This window comes from Terrapene carolina, unplaced genomic scaffold, assembly GCF_002925995.2.
Source record: "Terrapene carolina triunguis isolate 2854851 unplaced genomic scaffold, T_m_triunguis-2.0 Scaffold42, whole genome shotgun sequence".
NCBI classification, from domain to species: domain Eukaryota; kingdom Metazoa; phylum Chordata; order Testudines; family Emydidae; genus Terrapene; species Terrapene triunguis.
Window position 1 is genome coordinate 24,903,611 of NW_020664393.1, and position 18,128 is coordinate 24,921,738.

Here is an 18,128-nt window from a genome sequence, read left to right on the forward strand (position 1 = left end):
AGCAAATGTAATATGCCATGTAAATGTAATGTGATAAATGAATTGGCTTGAACACACTAACATATCTTTGGTTTCTATTAGCACGCGAGTGAATTAGCCTGCTGCCTTGGTTTGAGCTAGCAGCCCACTAGCCAGCCTCACAATGTGTACTTTACCTTTATAAAATGAAGCACTTTGTCCTAGATCTCTCTCACTGTCTCACATGATATTAACCAACGTCCCCACCCTGCAAAGACTAACAATCTTGGGCCCTAATCTTATAAAAATTTACTCATGTGTAACATCCTCAGGGTAGAGATCTTCTCTTTCTGTGCAGAAAAGTTCTGTGGCTCTGTACACCATACAGTACTAAAAAACAAGTGTTAACCAATTCACAGTTCTCACATTGCTGCAAAGATTTACTAGACGCTGCTACAATTACTCTTCCTATGATAATATTTTGTTTTAAACTATACTAGATACTAGCACATATCAGAAATTCATTCTGAAAATAAATGATTAATGTAGATTTTATGATGCTGTATCTTAGCTTTTTTATTGTGTATTAAATTACTAATTTGAAAGAAAAGCAATTATGTGCAATGTGCTTCCCAGTTATTACAGCAAATAAGAAAAGTTCAAATGTGTACAAAGTATGTTTGTGTATCCATGTGTTTACACCATATTAGATATGACGGAAAAATGGATTTGGGCGAGGGGAGCATTTTAAAAAAAAATTCCATTCCTTCCTCCCAATTCAACATTTTGGGAGGGAAATGAAATTTTCAGATGTCAAAAAATATTTCAACCTTGTGGGCAAATAGAGTGATCAAAAATAATGTATTAGGAAAATGTCATGAAATCAATATATAATAACAAATGTGAGCTCGTCTTACCTTTCTAAAGTGAGAAAATATTTTTTTTAAAGGTAGACTAATGAAAAGTGCAGCCTTTCTTATGGCACCCTCTTCCCTCATTATAGCCAGCACCCTCCCTGGAGGAATTCTTCCAGGTATCTTCCCATCTCACCCAGGGAAAGTCATTTCCCCCAGGGTCAGTTGTTGTGGTTTCTTTTTCTTTTATTTCAAGTTTCCTAAACAAACAAGAGCAAAACTTCTCCAAGTCTGTCCCTCATCCCGCAAAAGTTCCTCAATCCAGAATTCCTAGCTCTTACCTCAGAACCTTTTGATAATAGAACTTCCCAAAGTCTCCTTTCTGTCCATTTTTGTTTCTGGGTGCAGTTCTTCCCAGCAGTAGCTCCAACCTTTGGCAGGTATTACAGCTCCTCCTCTCCATTTCCTGATCCTCTTTTTATGAGGATGAGCCAGTTATGCTGCAGGTCTTTTCCCAGGTGCAGCAGGCGGGGCTAATCGGTAAGCCAACCATCTGCTGGCCTCTGACCTCAGTGGAATGGTAACCCTTATACCGTCACAAATTTGGGGGGAAAATGTGTAATTTGTTGTGTAAGTTATTCAGCCAACTGTGATATAGATATTATCATATACAAATTATTGCACAATTTTGTAGTATTACATAAAGAAAATTGATTTTGGTTTCCCCAGATATCTGGTGTTTGCTTTTCACATGGTCATGGTGTATTGACTTGAGATTAGACTGTCCTCTTGCATTAGAAATGAAAATAATACTGAGAACAAAGCCAGGGGGTTTAGTTTTAAGGCCTAGATTCAGCAAAATGCTTCAGTATGTGCTCAACTTTAAGCATGTGCTGATGTGCTTTGAGAACCGGAGTCTAATATGCTACAGCAGTGAATGCACAGTTGTATTGTAATTGAAAATAAAAAAAATGTTTAAGTGAAATTTATGGATAACAAAAATTTAAAGTAGTTTCAGAAGGCACCAAAATCTACAGACTTTAAAGCGCAATGATATTCCAAAGTATTTACTATTTGAGGGCCAAAAAAATAACTTGTCTCTCTCTCTCTATATTCCTTCTCTAGTGGATATTTTATGTTTGTCTTTAATAATGTCTTTCCCTAACAGAGGCTATGAAGTCACAGAAATTAGGTTGCTTTGCAAAATATGCCAGTACAGTTGACCCATGTCTACAGTAATGTATGGAATGCCTGAGTGCGCTCTTGAAGCTCCTGTGATGTAAGAACCAGACATCCCCTGTGACCACTGTGAAATGTACAGCCTGCCAGTCAGTCTTGCTGAGGTGACTGGATTCCATTCAGACTGTACTGCTAAACTCCCTGGCCCTATACCAACTTGCTAATTATCCATTCGCAGTATGCTGTTCACTCAGGGAATGGTGATACAGTTAGCAAATGATTAGATCAGCTGAAAGTTCAGCAAATTTTTTTTGTAGTCCACAATGCAGAAAGTGTCCTGTTTGATCAGAGCTCTGGGTTGTATAGCTTTTTATTATTATTATTATTTTTAAAAATCATGTTTACTGACCAACCTTTTTGTTAACTTTTTAAATTTTCTTGAAAAAACAAAATAGCACAAAATCAGATTTCCTGGGGCTTGCTGCTCCTTCCATTATTTCCTACTTTTCCAGTGGGACGATAGGGAGAGAAAATGGGGGAGGAAGTGAAGACATCAGTTTTCAAATACCAAAAACATTTCATTAGTTTCAAAATGAACCAAAGTGAAACTTCTTATTTAATCATAATATCTAATGGTTCCATTAAAAATGTCAAACAACATGATTTTGTATGTAAGTAAAATACTTAGCCATTTTTAACCAGCTCTAGTTATCAGGAGGATTTAAAAAAAATGAAAAACACATTATCACTTTTTTATTTTATAGGGAAATCCGAAGTATTAGACCATGGTGAAAGCAGTTTGAGCCTTTCCCAGCCTGTATTATCAATACTTCCAACACGTCTGTCTACACTGTGACTCTGCTATTCCACTACTTTCTTACAGCAAATGAGCGTGAAGAAAATCCCATTTCTGAAATATTCTTGCTTTTAGCCCTTCTGAGCAAGTCCTACTACCTCCTTTTAATTCTGTTTGTTCTGCCTCAGGGAATTTATTTTGGACCTTCTCTTTTTTTTTTTTTTTTTTTTGCACCCCTTTGGCCCCCAACCCTCTACTGTTTCCAAACAAAACAACTTCCCGTTTCGTCTCCTCCTCAGTCAGGACATTAGCTTCCTCCTGGGAAAAATTTAGCTTGCTTGATAACTGGTCTGTTGCTCTGCCTCATGATGTTAGTCTTGTGTGGCTCTACACCCTTTGTAGAGCAATTTAAAATGCCAGAGAGATATAGAGACTTTTGCATGATGCAAATTAAGACCTCAATGGACAAGGACAACTAACCTAAGCCATGGTACCCATTGAGTCTGAGTCAGGGGAATTTTTTAAAAAACATTTTACTAGAGCCGGTATGCATGACCGAGAAGCATTTGCATGTTTTTTTAATAGCCTAACACCTGATTCTTGACCTGTTAACAACTTCCTTAGAGAGTTCTAGTGGATGAATAAATCACTGTGCTTGGGTAATTATACCATTAACCCTGAAAAGAAGGGGAAACCAGATGATACAGCAAGAGTGGCAGTGAGTTTCCCATGGGTTTTTCTACTCAAAGTTGCACTGGTATAATGTAGGGTATGAATTTAAACAGATATAGTTAAACATATGCAAAAGCCATTTTCAGACCTTATTTCGGTGAGTGGCTTATTTTGATTTAGCTTGTCAATTAACAAGAGGTTTAACTAAATCAACATAAGTCATTCTTATACTGAAATAGAAGTGTGCACACAGCCTCTTGTACTGGTTCAAAGACTGATTTATGTTATACTAGTGCAACTTTTTCTTGTAGCTGAGCCCTCAGAGAAAGACAATGAAGAGGCTGTATCTGATGAAAAAGCCTCATCAAATTGCCAGTGAGTTGACCTGGCCCTTTCCTACTTATTTGAGTTGACACATTAACAATGGTACTATCAGGAGGCTGGGTCAAACAGCATACTTTGTTATTACATGAAGCTTAACAAACCCTGTACGTTTATGTCTGCTGGGTCCTTATTCATACATCTCAACATCACGTATGCCACTAGCCTGACCAATCCTCAGAATGGCTGGGTTGGAGTGGTAGACTGCACGGAATGGCTCCTGATCCACTTCACGGCTGGGTCCTGCAGAGGAAAAGAAATGCCATGATGAGTTCAGACATTATGTGTCTCTTGATTTTGTCATCTCTCAGCACAGTTATTCCCACCTGGTATTTTTTTTCTGCACATCATGCAAAGTTGTTCTCCCTGGCCTAACTAGCTACTTCTCCTCCTGAAGGATAATTCAGAGCATTGTCTGAGCCTTGGTCTACACTACGAGTTTAGGTCGAATTTAGCAGCGTTAGATCGATTTTACCCTGCACCTGTCCACATGACGAAGCCATTTCTGTCGACTTAAAGGGCTCTTAAAATCGATTTAGGTACTCCTACCTGACGAGGGGATTAGCGCTGAAATCGACCTTGTTAGGTCGAATTTGGGGTGTGGACGCAATTCAATGGTATTGGCCTCCGGGAGCTATCCCAGAATGCTCCATTGTGACCGCTCTGGACAGCACTCTCAACTCTGGTGCACTGGCCAGGTAGACAGGAAAAGCCCTGCAAACTTTTGAATTTCATTTCCTGTTTGCCCAGCGTGGAGAGCTGATCAGCACAGATCACCATGCAGAGCTCATCAGCACAGGTGACCATAATGTCTCAGAATCGCAAAAGAGCTCCAGTATGGACCGAACGGGAGGTACTGGATCTGATCGCTTTATGGGGAGACAAATCCGTGCTATCCGAACTCTGTTCCAAAAGACAAAATGCTGGAATATTTGAAAAAATCTCAAAGGGCATGAAGGACAGAGGCCATAACAGGGACCCGCAGCAGCGCCGCGTGAAACTTAAGGAGCTGAGGCAAGCCTACCAAAAAAACAGAGAGGCAAACGGCCACTCCGGGACAGAGACCCAGATATGCCACTTCTATGATGAGCTGCATGCAATTCTAGGGGGTACCCCTACAACTACCCCACCCCTGTGCTTTGACTCCGTCAATGGACTGTCATGCAACAGGGATGCAGATTTAGGGAACGAAGAAGAGGAGGAGGAGGAGGATGTTGAAGTTAGCACACAGCAAGGAAGCGGAGAAAACATTTTCCCCGACCGCCAGAAACTGTTTATCACCCTGGAGCCAGTACCCTCCCAACCCACCCAAGGCGGGCTCACAGACCTTGAAGGCAGCGAAGGCACCTCTGGTGAGTGAACCTTTGTAAATATTGTACATGGTTTAAAAGCAAGCGTGTTTAATGATTAATTTGCCCTGAAGACTTGGGATGCATTCATGGCCAGTACAGCTACTGGAAAAGTCTGTTAACGTGTATGGGGATGGAGCGGAAATCCTCCAGGGACATCTCAGTGAAGCTCTCCTGGATGTACTCCCAAAGCCTTTGCAAAAGGTTTCTGGGGAGGGCAGCCTTATTCCGTCCTCCATTACCACGCCAGGCCAGTAGCACGTAGTCTGGAATCATTGCATAACAAAGCATGGCAGCGTATGGTTCCGGTGTTTGCTGGCATTCAAGCAACATCCGTTCTTTATCTCTCTGTGTTATCCTCAGGAGAGTGATATCATTCATGGTCATCTGGTTAAAATAGGGGAATTTTATTAAGGGGACATTCAGAGGTGGCCGTTCCTGCTGGGCTGTTTGCCTGTGGCTGAACAGAAATCATCCCTGCTGTGCGCCATGCGGTGGGGGGAGGGGTGAAGCAATCATCCCAGAGAATAGGGTGGGGTGGAGGACTTTAGTTGGGTTTGTGCTGTACGTTAACCTGAAAACCGCAGCCCTCCTTTTAAATGGCCAACCCATTTTAAATGGCCAACCCAATGGGTGCTTGGTATGGGACATGAGGGCGCTGCTGCCTGAAACCATTCTCACATGTTATGAAGGTTAAAGAAGCCAAAACACTGTGGCATACCATGGCTGCCTGCAAGCCAAATTCTGTTGCCCGCCGGCCCTGCGTGTGTGAGCTCTCACACCAAACCGGCAGGCTCTCAATATATGAGTCAAAATGCGACCTTGTAAAGAAAGCACACGTGGTATGTAATGTTAACAGCTTGGTTCACCGTGGAAGATTGTACCCATTGTTCTCTAAAATGTGTCTTTTTAAATACTACTCTCCCTTTTTTTTTCCTCCCGCAGCTGCAAATGTTTCAACGCTCGCTGTTTCGTCTCCATCCCAGAGGCTAGCGAAGATTAGAAGGTGAAAAAAACACACTCGCGATGACATGTTCTCTGAGCTCATGCAGTCCTCCCACACTGAAAGAGCAGAATGCGTGGAGGCAGACAATGTCAGTGTGCAGGAAAGCACAAAATGAACGCGAGGACACGAGGGACGCACGAGAGGACAGGAGGGACCAGCAAGAGGAGATGTGGCATCAGCGTGATAAAAGGAGGCATGAAGCAATGCTCAGGCTACTCGAGGATCAAACTCATATTCTCTGGCATATTGTTGAGCAGGACAGGCAGCAGGAGGAACACAGACTGCCGCTGCAGCCCCTGTGTGACCAACCACCCTCCTCCCCAAGTTCCATAGCCTCCTCACCCAGACGCCCAAGGACGCGGTGGGGGAGCCTCCGGCCACCCAACCACTCCACCTCAGAGGACTGCCCAAGCAACAGAAAGCTGGCATTCAATAAGTTTTGAAGTGCAGTGTGGCCTTGTCCTTCTCTCCTCCCCTCCTCCACCACTCCTTCAGGGCTACCTTGGTAGTTATCTCCCATTTGTGCGACAAAGTAATATAGAATGCATGAATTTTGAACAACAATGACTTTATTGCCTCTGCAAGTGGTGATCAAAGGGGAGAGGGGAGGGTGGTTTATTTACAGGGAACTGGAATGAACCAAGGGGGCAGGTTTTTATCAAGGAGAAACAAACAGAACTTTCACACCGTAGCCCCCTGACCAGTCATGAAACTGGTTTTCAAAGCTTCTCTGATGTGCACCGTGCACTGCTGTGCTCTTCTAATCGCCCTGGTGTCTGGCTGCGCATAATCAGTGTCCAGGCAATTTGCCTCAACCTCCCACCCCGCCATATGTCTCCCCCTTACTCTCACAGATATTGTGGAGCACACAGCAAGCACTAATAACGATGGGAATATCGGTTTTGATGAGGTCTAACGGAGTCAGTAAACTGCGCCAGCGAGCTTTTAAATATCCAAATGCACATTCTACCACCATTCTGCACTTGCTCAGCCTATAGTTGAACAGCTCCTGACTACTGTCCAGGCTGCCTGTGTATGGCTTCATGAGCCATGGCATTAAGGGGTAGGCTGGGTCCCCAAGGATAACTATAGGCATTTCAACATCCCCAACGGTTATTTTCTGGTCTGGGAAGAAAGTCCCTTCCTCCAGCTTTCGAAACAGACCAGAGTGCCTGAAGACACGAGCATCATGTACCTTTCCCGGCCATCCCACGTTGATGTTGGTGAAACGTCCCTTGTGATCCACCAGTGCTTGCAGCACCATTAAAAAGTACCCCTTTCAGTTTATGTACTCGCTGCCTTGGTGCTCCGGTCCCAAGATAGGGATATGCGTTCCATCTATCGCCCCACCACAGTTAGGGAATCCTATTGCAGCAAAGCCATCCACTATGGCTTGCACATTTCCCAGAGTCACTACCCTTGATAGCAACAGGTCAAAGATCGCTTTGGCTACTTGGATCACAGCAGCCCCCACAGTAGATTTGCCCACTCCAATTTGATTCCCGACTGACTGGTAGCTGTCTGGCGTTGCAAGCTTCCAGAAGGCTATCGCCACTCGCTTGTGAACTGTCAGGGTAGCTCTCATCTTGGTATTCTTGTGCTTCAGGGCAGGGGAAAGCAAGTCACAAAGTTCCATGAAAGTTCCCTTATGCATGCGAAAGTTTCGCAGCCACTGTGAATCATCCCAGACCCGCAACACTATGCGGTCCCACCAGTCTGTGCTTGTTTCCCAGGGCCAGAATCAGCGTTCCATGGCATGAGCCTGCCCCATTGTCACCAGGATGGACAAATTACCATGGCCCGTGCTTTTAGAGAAGTCTGTGTCCATGTCCTCATCACTCTCGTGACCAGCCTGCCGTTGCTGCCGTCGCCTCCTCGCCTGCCTTTGCAGGTTCTGATGCTGCATATACTGCAGGATAATGTACGTGCTGTTTACAGTGCTCATAACTGCCGCAGCGATCTGAGCGGGCTCCATGCTTGCCGTTCTATGGTGTCTGTGTGGAAAAAAGGCACAAAACGATTCTCAGCCATTGCTCTCAGTGAGGGAGGGGTGACTGACAACTGTAGCTATCCCACAGTTCCCGCAGTCTCTGCCAACCAAGCAGGACTGAATCTCCATTAGACAAAACTTAAAGAAGAGAATGACCTGGGGAGTCATTCCCATTTTTGTCCAGGCGCCCCCGACTGACCTCACCGAGGCTGGCCAGGAGCACCCATGTCTGCCCAAGCACCCCCAACCGACCTCACCGAGGCTGGCCAGGAGCACCCATGACAGCAGCAGACGGTACAGTATGACTGGTAATTGTCTTTGCCAACTTGCAAAGGCAAGGAGCTGTGTAGCACTGCAGTACCGCATCTGTCAGCAGCACCCAGGAAATGTACGGTGACAGTGACCTGAGCGGGCTCCATGCTTGCCGTGGTATGTCGTCTGCACGGGTAACCCAGGAAAAAAGGTGAGAAACGATTTTTTGCCGTTGCTTTCACGGAGGGGGGGGGGGGCCTGACGACATGTACCCAGAACCACCCACGACAATGTTTTTGCTCCATCAGGCATTGGGAGTGCAACCCAGAATTCCAATGTGGGGCGGAGATTGCGGGAACTGTGGGATAGCTACCCACAGTGCAATGCTCTGAAAGTCGACACTAGCCTTGGTACTGTGGACGCACTTCACCGACTTAATGCGCTCAGTGGGGACACACACAAACGACAGTATCAAATCGATTTCTGAAAAATCGACTTCTATTAAATCAAACTAATTTCGTAGTGTAGACATACCCTAAGACTTAGTATTTCAGGATGGGAAGCCTGGTATGTATTTAAAGGCTGAAATCTTTCCTCTGTGTGTGTGGAGCAGCTTGAGGATATGGGTTTTGTTTCCATTCTAGCTATACCATTTCATACATTTCATCTATGTTCCTAATGAGTAACAGGTGAATGGGCTTTGGCATTGCAAAACATGTCTATAGAGTCTTAAATTATGCCCAAAATGTTGAGAAATGTGTGAAACTTTCACATTGACTCCTGAACCCACTCTGATTTAAGCAGGGGTGAAAGTGAACCGGTACAGGCTGGTATGGCGTACCGGTAAGAAGCCGGTACTGGCCCGTACGCAGCCCACATTAAAACACTGCTGCAGCAGCGTTTTAAACGTCCCTGCCCCTTTTGCCTCCCCTGTCAGCAGCCCTGCCAGTACGGACCCTACCGGCAGGGCCGCCAATGTGGGGGGGAGGAAGGGGCAGCGACGTTAAAGTGCTGCCATGGCAAAGGACCCTGCTTAAAGCACTGCCACAGCAATGCTTTAATGTCCCTGCCCCTTTTGCCACCTCCCCCGGCCACCAACAGGGGAGGTGGGCTAAAGGGAGCAGCTGCCCCGGAGCCGGCGATTTAAAAGGGCCCGGGGCTCCTGCCACCGCTGCTGCTACTGCGGCCAGAACCCCAGGCCCTTTAAATTGCCGCTGGAGCCCCAGGCAGTGCGGGCCAGGTGGCGTGGAAGGGCTGGCTGGGGGACACTCACCCTCAACCCCGCCCCTTCTGCCTGAGGCCCCCCCCTTCCAGGGCCCGGATCTGGCCCCCATACTGGTAAGTCTTTGGAGTTACTTTCACCCCTGGATTTAAGCTTTAGTTGATGATCACTCACTTCAAGCAGCAGTGTGACTTGGAAGAATGAGTCCAGGCGTGAGAAGCCAGAAGCCAGGAGTGCTGATCCCACCTCTGCCACTGATTCACTTGATGGCCTTAGGACACTTATCTCATACTTGCCACTCTGTCATGGAACTTGCAAACTGCCAGTGGGAAAATGACTTTGAGGGTTGTTTGTATCCATTTTCCAGACATTGGAAGACAAGGTCAATACAAACTTGAAACATGTGAGGGATTAGGTCTGATATTCCATGCTTCAGAGGGCTGTAGTACACCTGTACATAAGACAATCTATTTTACAATATAAATGTTACAAGAATTCTGGAAATGCAAATACTCAAATATTACAGTCCATAATATATTCTTCTAATTATTCAAATAGTTAAGACAGTTGCTAGTCTGCTTAAAAATTTCAAGAAAAGTAGTATTTATATTGCCATCAGTTGAGAAGAGCTAGACTACTGTGGTGTAGTTTGTGGGTTATGGGATTTTGTGGGTTTTTTTAAATTGGTCCAGTCATAGCAAGATCAGTTTATTTTATTAAAAATAAATATTATTTGGAATAACCCATCCACCCTCATGTCTTACAATAGTTGGTGTTGGTAAGGCTAGAAGAATGGAAAACAAAAGAAGTCTATAGAATTTCTGTACATTTTATAGGAAATTGCTACAGATTTCTATTGTCCATAATCATAGTCCATTATTTTTGCCTTTAATTCCTTATTTGATAGGTAAACATAGTTAAGCTTGTGCATCAGAGGCAGTTAATGTTCTCAAGCTACATCATTCCAAGTGCATACTCATGCCTTCTTGATTTCCAATTCATAGTATGAGTATATTAAGAATAAATTATCAGCTATATACAACTGCATTCCTTTAAAGTTCTTACTTCTGTAGTCAAATAGGCAAATTACATTCAGAACTGCTCTGGGGACAAGTTATTGATTTAACTAAAGGGAGAATGTGAGTGGAACTGTTTCTTTTGGATACATAACAAAGTTATTGTTGAGTTCATAAGCATTCCAATTCAAATCCCTGTTTCCCTATCTGTTTCCCTACCTAATACATTTGGTAACACGAACTCTCATCAATATGTGCAGTATTGTGAAACTTATTTGCTTGTGGTAATTGACTCATTCTCTCCACCCCCTCCTCGGCACTAGTTAGCAGTACAAACTATTGTATGTATATACTGTAATATTTTTTCAATTAGTTTTCAACTACACACTTAATACATCCTTTTTTTAGGAGATTCTGTAGTGTAAACTACCATCACGTTGTAAAATCTAGGAAGAAACAATTTTTTATTGTGTACAAACTAAGATATAGTTGTTCAACATAAGGAGAAAGCTAATGGACTGTATGAAGTGTATCTAAAGGCATTCTTTGTTTCTAGCCTTCCCTAATGGGTTATAATCAGGATCTCTCCTTATTAGTGTTGAAGCAGTCTTTGGTTAGTATGGATAGGATCTTGGAGACTGAATAGCAACAAAATGCCTACGATGTAGACATATAGAACTAGCATGCACTTTACAATTACTCCAATAATGTGCTAGTGTGGATTGGGTACTTATGGTCATGCTCAACTACAATTGTATAGATAACGTGTGTTCAGACATCTATATATTTTGGTGTAAACCTCTCATATTTGCTCTCCGAAGCAGTCTTGGTAGCTTTAATGGCCTACATAGTATAGGTCAAAAATCTATGAACCTTTTAAAAAAAATCAGCCAATATAAGGCTTGATTGTGCTTTGCAGTTCTGCTGTGATTGCTATTTCTCCTCCCACTGACTTTTTTATAGGATGCTTGATAAATCTGCTATGACTGATCTATTTCTCACTGTCTTAGGTACTTTGTAGTTTTTGTGATTGTGGTATTGAAATACCAACAGTAGTAATAATGATAGTATTGAGAGTGCCCTAAAAGGGGCTACGTTGTCACAGATTTACCCCATTTCCTGGGTTTCCATTTTCTTCACTATTTTCTTTTCCTTTTGGTATGTTTTTCCTTACCTCCAACTTCCTCTTTCACAAGCATGTGAGTTGGTACTGGCACGAAGGCTTTATCAAAGAGGCAACCCTTGCATTTAGATATGAAGACAGTGAGGCTTGGGGTCAAACTCATTTCATCCTCTAGTCAGGTGTCCCACAGGCGGGGCCTCACCACTGGATGTGTTTTTTTTCCCCTTGTACCCAAGACCCTTATCTTGACCTTTCTAATTGTGGCGTCCTGATGGAACACAGCTGTCTTGGTGGGTTACTGATGGATGTGTGGTCTTTGAGATACACCACCACAAGATTGCTAAAGGCTTTGCGGATTAGAACTAGGATTTTTAAATTCATTTTAGAAATGGATAGCTCAGAACTGGTGTGATCTGTTCATATCTGTCCATCAATATGGGCCTGATCCATCTCTCCTTGAAGTTAATGGAAAGTCTCCTACTGACTTCAATGGGAGTTGAATCTGGGTATCAAGCAAGCAATTGCTTTAGGATTAATTAGAGTCCAGCTCTCAGAAATTTATGGCTTCTCGTATTTCTGTATCGAGTGAAGGACAAACTCAGACTAAAGCTCCTGAATATAAGACAATACTACAAGAGTACACAACAAGAAGAAAATGCTTATGCGTTCTTTTTGTTCAAGTGATTAAGATTGAGAAGAGAGAAAGAGATGATCATGTGGGAGTCCCCTGTGGCTGCAGCATGCCACAACATGAAAATTTGATTATATCTTGATTGGATGATGATTATTTCTGACCTGTGACCTATTCTGGTAGGAATTTTCTATGCATAGATAATTAGTCAGGCGAGTGTATGCACCTGAACATGTAAAGGCAGTTCAGATGAGATACAAAAATACTCCAGAGACTATGCTACTGCATTTCATTCGTGCTACCAGTTCTATTAAGTTAATTCTGATATAACTTCCTTCATACTAAGTATTTCAAAGGTTTGCCCACTGGCTTGGATAAAAGTAAGAACTGCCCTGAATCATCACCAAAAAATTCCCCAAAAGCCCCAATTTTGAAGCTTCAAAGAGACTGGTTAATTTAAAAAGATATATATTAATTTAATCACCCCTGTGTATCATGTTTCTAGAAACAGAAATGCCAAATGCTGCAGAGAAAGCTGTTTTTCTCAAACTTACAGCTCAGTTATGCAGATTCTAAAGACTTAGAGTAGCATCTGAACGTCTGGGTATATCTGAACTTACTATTTTATGATTCAGCCAGACAACAATTTGTAAAGAGACAGAGTGATATGCTACTTACTCTGATTCTTGTGAGATCAGCTAAACATACATTATGCCTAATGATGGACCGAAGAAAAGAAAGTTGCAAGAACAATGCTAGAGAAGGATATTTAGTGGGTTGTGTGAGTTAAAGCCATGAAAATGGGACATGTCTTGAGAGGTGATTCCATTACTTTGTTTCCAGCACATCAGCCCAGGCAGCCTGTCCACTGAGTCAGTTTATCAGTTTATAGAACAAAACTGTATTAAACTCCTGAGCTCAGTTTATTCCTGAGTTTTCTCCCTACAAGGAACTTCTGATCCTACCTCTAATTTCCCTTCACCCTCATTGAGGAGCAAAACCCTTTTATACTTTTGATTGGAGCTAATAAGCCCCACTGATCTGGCTTCAAGCATAAGTCAGTAGAATAGTTCTACCTCTCCCTGCATAGTGAAGAGGGAGAAACAGTAACAGGAAACTTGGAAATGGCAGAGATGCTTAATGACTTCTTTGTTTCGGTCTTCATCGAGAAGTCTGAAGGAATGCCTAACATAGTGAATGCTAATGGGAAGGGGGTAGGTTTAGCAGATAAAATAAAAAAAGAACAAGTTAAAAATCACTTAGAAAAGTTAGATGCCTGCAAGTCACCAGGGCCTGATGAAATGCATCCTAGAATAGTCAAGGAGCTAATAGAGGAGGTATCTGAGCCTCTAGCTATTATCTTTGGAAAATCATGGGAGACGGGAGAGATTCCAGAAGACTGGAAAAGGGCAAATATAGTGCCCATCTATAAAAAGGGAAATAAAAACAACCCAGGAAACTACAGACCAGTTAGTTTAACTTCTGTGCCAGGGAAGATAATGGAGCAAGTAATTAAGGAAATCATCTGCAAACACTTGGAAGGTGGTAAGGTGATAGGGAACAGCCAGCATGGATTTGTAAAGAACAAATCGTGTCAAACCAATCTGATAGCTTTCTTCGATAGGATAATGAGTCTTGTGGATAAGGGAGAAGCTGTGGATGTGGTATACCTAGACTTTAGTAAGGCATTTGATACGGTCTCGCATGATATTCTTATCGATAAACTAGGCAAATACAATTTAGATGGGGCTACTATAAGGGGGGTGCATAACTGGCTGGATAACCGTACTCAGAGAGTTGTTATTAATCGTTCCCAATCCTGCTGGAAAGGCATAACGAGTGGGGTTCCGCAGGGGGTCTGTTTTGGGACCGGCTCTGTTCAATATCTTCATTAACGACTTAGATATTGGCATAGAAAGTATGCTTATTAAGTTTGCGGATGATACCAAACTGGGAGGGATTGCAACTGCTTTGGAGGACAGGGTCATAATTCAAAATGATCTGTACAAATTGGAGAAATGGTCTGAGGTAAACAGGATGAAGTTTAACAAAGACAAATGCAAAGTGCTCCACTTAGGAAGAAAAAATCAGTTTCACACATACAGAATGGGAAGAGACTGTCTAGGAAGGAGTACGGCAGAAAGGGATCTAGGGGTTATAGTGGACCACAAGCTAAATATGAGTCAACAGTGTGATGCTGTTGCAAAAAAAGCAAACATGATTCTGGGATGTATTAACAGGTGTGTTGTGAGCAAGACACGAGAAGTCATTCTTCCGCTCTACTCTGCTCTGGTTAGGCCTCAGCTGGAGTATTGTGTAAAGTTCTGGGCACCGCATTTCAAGAAAGATGTGGAGAAATTGGAAAGGGTCCAGAGAAGAGCAACAAGAATGATTAAAGGTCTTGAGAACATGACCTATGAAGGAAGGCTGAAAGAATTGGGTTTGTTTAGTTTGGAAAAGAGAAGACTGAGAGGGGACATGATAGCAGTTTTCAGGTATCTAAAAGGGTGTCATAAGGAGGAGGGAGAAAACTTGTTCACCTTAGCCTCTAAGGATAGAACAAGAAGCAATGGGCTTAAACTGCAGCAAGGGAGGTCTAAGTTGGACATTAGGAAAAAGTTCCTAACTGTCAGGGTGGTTAAACACTGGAATAAATTGCCTAGGGAGGTTGTGGAATCTCCATCTCTGGAGATATTTAAGAGTAGATTAGATAAATGTCTATCAGGGATGGTCTAGACAGTATTTGGTCCTGCCATGCGGGCAGGGGACTGGACTCCATGACCTCTCGAGGTCCCTTCCAGTCCTAGAATCTATGAATCTATGCATGTGCCTAATCTCTGACATCATGCCATAGGGAGATGGAGGTTTGTGTCAAAAAGGAATTGCATTAAATGGCAACTGATTTCTCAGTGATTTGCCCTCTTGTGATTGGGTTTTGCTAAGTGCAGTAGCATGGTATAACTGCCCTCTTCAGACAAGCACATGCGGGAAAAGGTAGTAGATATGGGAGCAGGGCTAAGAGAAAACTAATATATATGTCCTCATTGAAGAAAATGAAATGAAAAGATGTTGGAGAAAGATTTTAAAAATAGAGTGGAGGGATTGCCAAAGCCTGTGTAAGCCCCCAGGCTCACTGCACTAAAAATAACATTATCCCAACATTTTATCACACCGGAGCACAGGTTCCTGAGAACAATTCCCCTCATAACCATCACTGGGAACTTGGATACCACAGCTTAAGAACAAGTAACTGTGAGTGAATTATTTAATATGCTCTTATTTACAATGAGGTCTTATTTACAATTGGTTCATGGCTCCCTCCTCCTCTTTGCCTCTGAGAGGCAAGAAAATGGCCAACATAATCCAGGATATTCCTGCCTCACTTGAAACCACATGTAGGACACTGATGTCTGTGAATGTCAGGCTGCCATTTTGCCACTCCTGGGGAGATTTCTTTCCAGAGATATGCAACAAAAGTTAAGCTTCTTGCAGCAGTGCTTTATTCATAGATGCCTTAAGCAATTTCTGCTGTTCATTGTGAGGAGTCTCCCCTTGCACACTTAGGTGAAGGAATTGTTCTCTTGGCAGCATCTGAAGTAATTTCTGGGGCTGTGGCAGACAAAAAACCAGCCCACTCAAATGTCAGAGGCCCTCCCCACAGCAGCATTAGGTGGATAAATTGTTCCAGACAGTAGGAGTTGCAATAATGGATCTCTTTGCCCCTATTCCTTTTAGTTCTGGAGCACATTACTGAGTCTTTCCTAAAAGGTTGGTCCTTTCCCCACTGAGAAATCTGAGGGGCTGTCCTGAGGCCTCTTGCACTTTTTCTACTACTTCCCAAGGCTTGTCTGTTTGTTCTGTGAACACTGTCTTTCAGAAAAAGGCCTTGAGCTCTGGATTTCTCTCCACCCCCCCGTTGGGATGTTTCAGAATAGCCCCCAGCCTCTCATCAGGATGAGGGAGACGGATTTTCTGATTCGGTGTCTGAATGACAGGCTTCAAACTCCACAAGCAGGGTCACCAACAGAGAGTGGAAATATTTACTAAGGCACATAGTTACAGTCATAGCATTTGAAGCCCCTCAAGCTGCTGATGCAACAGGAATCCCTGTCTTTCTAAGAGCAGGGAAGTGAGAGAAAGCGCTTCAGTCCAGAAAACTATAGAAACTGGCTGTACTGTTCCTGATGCAGTGCCGCCTCCAGCCATTATATAAGCCTCCTCAAAAATTCAGAGACAAGTAGCTTTCCTCTCGTAAAGTGGATTCCACACTTAAGTAATGCTTCTTGAAAATGGGCCTCCGTATGGAGTTCAACATTTCCTTCAGGGACTACATGGAAAGAGAGGCGATGTAGTTGCTAGGAAAATGTTCAGTCTATGTGCCAACCAGTTGTCTTCAAGTATACACTCCTCATATAACTACTAGTAATCCATTTTCAAACAAGATTAATTTAGCCATTTACAAATGGTTTAAACTCTAGTTTGCATTATGATCAGCCTGGATTTTAAAAATAGTTTTTGAGTTAAGAGCACAAAGAAGCAGCCCAAAAAGGAAAACTTCTGTTGGAGGAGCAAGGGAGGATGGCAAGTTACATTCCAGCCTTACAATGACTACACTGTTTTTATTAGAAAAAAATAATTTGATAAAACACTGAGACTTTGTATGTCAAGTTTCAGCTCATTGTTCTATTTGTAAACAGCTGAAAAAGAGTTTAATGGAAATGTTGACAGATGCTTAATAAGTGGCGTGAATAGTAGCGCACACAGATGCCTCTTATGTGGACCAACCACTAGAGGGGGACAAAGACCCACACACTCATAGCACGACTAATAGATGAACTGGCAAAGAGATCACAAGAAGCCTTCCCCCTACTCCTGCTGCCACGAGGAATAGGTCGTATAGTGTTAGCCCCCAGAGGGGCAATTCAGCTCAGATATAGAGAGGGGTTGGGACATGGCCCCACCACTTCCCCTACACATCAACCCACAGAGTGACACTGGCATGCAGGGGAATTATTCTACACCACCTGAAGGCTAAAACAGGGCCCCACTGGGCTATGCCATCAGCACAATCTACCTGTAAATTATCTTCTGAATGTTTCTTCAGAAATAAAGTTCAGTAACATAGAGTGGAACATGGCCTATCCCTCATATCATTTGTGAATTTGGTGATATTGTGTATTGGTCCATTTGTGTACATTATAAAGCCATGGGGTAATATTTTCAAAGTCTCATTTTCAAAATGGCCTTAAGGCCTGATTTTTCATTTACAGTGTTGTAGCCATGTTGGTCTCAGGATGTTAGAAATAATATCTTTTATTGGACCAACTTCTGTTGGTGAAAGAGACAGGCCTTCACACTTACACAGAGCTTTTCTTCGGGTCTGGGAAAAATATTATCTCACCCACCTTATCTCTCTAGTTTTTTCCCAAAGGTATTTAGGTGGCTAAAGATGCAGATAGGCTCCTAGTGGGATTTTCAAAAGCACCTATCTAAATATCTTTGAAAAATCTGACCCTGAGTGCCCAATTCACTTCTGAAAATGGAGCTTAGCACTGTCATAGTTATAGAACTAACTATATCTCTGTCATCTCGTTTGGTCTCTCTGATTGCATCCTCCTCAGGTTTCAGGCCTTGTGCCATCACCTTTCTCAGGGAGGAATCGTGCAATTCTCTCACTCTTACACCTGGTGGCATCACTC